This window comes from Quercus lobata, chromosome 11 (assembly GCF_001633185.2).
Source record: "Quercus lobata isolate SW786 chromosome 11, ValleyOak3.0 Primary Assembly, whole genome shotgun sequence".
Lineage (NCBI taxonomy): Eukaryota > Viridiplantae > Streptophyta > Magnoliopsida > Fagales > Fagaceae > Quercus > Quercus lobata.
In genome coordinates, this window is record NC_044914.1 from 52,851,482 (window position 1) to 52,853,135 (window position 1,654).

The 1,654-nt window shown below is 34.9% G+C and overlaps 1 non-coding gene across 1 annotated transcript; it reads right to left on the bottom strand.

Moving 5' to 3' along the window:
- Positions 1 to 406: 406 nt before the first annotated feature.
- On the bottom strand, positions 407 to 559 carry LOC115969679. Its single transcript, XR_004087037.1, has one exon. It is a non-coding gene; the product is annotated as a U4 spliceosomal RNA (small nuclear RNA).
- Between the last annotated feature and the right edge of the window lie 1,095 nt (positions 560 to 1,654).

Below are 1,654 nucleotides of genomic sequence, written 5' to 3' on the forward strand. Positions count from 1 at the left end.
ATGAATCAATCATATCTCTTGATAAACAACAAAATATTGATGTAGACATCCTGACATTGCTAACAACTTAATTTGATAAGTTGTCCTCTCTAGCTTTTGTCCATAAGTGTAGAAATGCAACAACCACGTTGATGTGACTTATTATGAATGATGTGTATATATATATATATATATATATTTTTTTTTTTTTTGAGATAAATGATAGGAATGATGTATAATAAAAATAATGTCAATAATAAACTCATGTAAAAATATGCTAAATATCTATATTAATATGTTTTGAAAAAAAAAAAAAAAATTCCATACGTCAATAAAAAGTTACTGCAATTACTGGTTCTTGGAATAAGGTAAAACAAAAGGTTAGTAATTAAATAAGACAATAAGTTTTGAGAACTAGTAATTATAGGGCTTTACCTAGAAAAGGGAGCCCTTCCGGAAATTCTCAAAGGCCAAGGTTGAACCCAGGCCTAAGAGGGGGTTTGGAAATAGTTTTCAACAAGCAATAGGCGCGCCTCGGTTAGAACCTCATTAGATGCGTCGCTGCCCCAAGCGCAAAGACGGATTGCTAATGTGGTTTTGCTCTACATTTATATGCAGTTGTGCAGCTCAGTCTGCCATACACGAACGATGTGGGTTGCAATTCTCTTTTACGGGGAAAAAATTGTTGTATGAAGTGCTAATTTGGGGACTGCAACAAGTGCAAAATGAATTCGAAGAACTGCACTTGTAAGGTGAAGATTATTTTCTTGGTTCTGCGGCCCTATGATGTAAATTTCCAAATAGCTTGATTCTTGTTATGATCTGGAGCCATGAATGCTTCTTAACTCATGACTATTTTGGGTTCAAAAGTTTTATTGTACTTGTTGTTTTGCCTTTGACATGATGGAGTTTGATCAGTGCATGATTTTTTTCTTTTTTGGTTATTAAACTTGTTAGAGTTACTTAAGTCTCCCAAGTTATTATAATATTGATGGAGGCAACTTGGACAAAATTATGTTCCTGTCTAGCAAGGACCTTTAAATCTCATCGTTGGTGATTTTGATATGCTTGATCATTTCAGTGGACCACCATATGCCATCAGCATATAGTAAGTGGTTGTTCATGAGTGCATATGTGCATCCCGATACAGAAATAATCAATTTGATGTCCAATTTAGTAATTGCTGTGGAGACCAAACATTTAATGCCCAATTAAGTATATGCTGTGGATTCAACTTGAAAATAACGACGCTGAATAAAATTGAAAATATTGCCAAATTGATTATTTTAGTCTGCATCTACTGCTGTCTATATCGAATCTGCAACTGCTGCTTCAGAATTATTTTTACTTCTGAAATCCAATTAAACTGATAAACTTTAGCCTCTCTCATGCATATCCTGTTTGTGGCTGACCCCTGCTGTCTGAGCTGAGCTTTTGAACTCCAATGGTCTTAACAAATAAAGAGTTTCAAAGTGTGGTTTGATTTGGATGTGTTATTTCAACAAGGAACTTATTCATAAGCAAGGAAATATTTTTTCTTATGCAGATTGAAGTGAAAGTTCCTGGCGGGTCAAGCAAGAAGAGGAGCTTGATCTTCTGAAATGGTTTTGTGGGGGACACAATCACAGATGGTGTAGTATAGCAGGCAAGAAAGGGTTTGAATCTAATGGCTCCT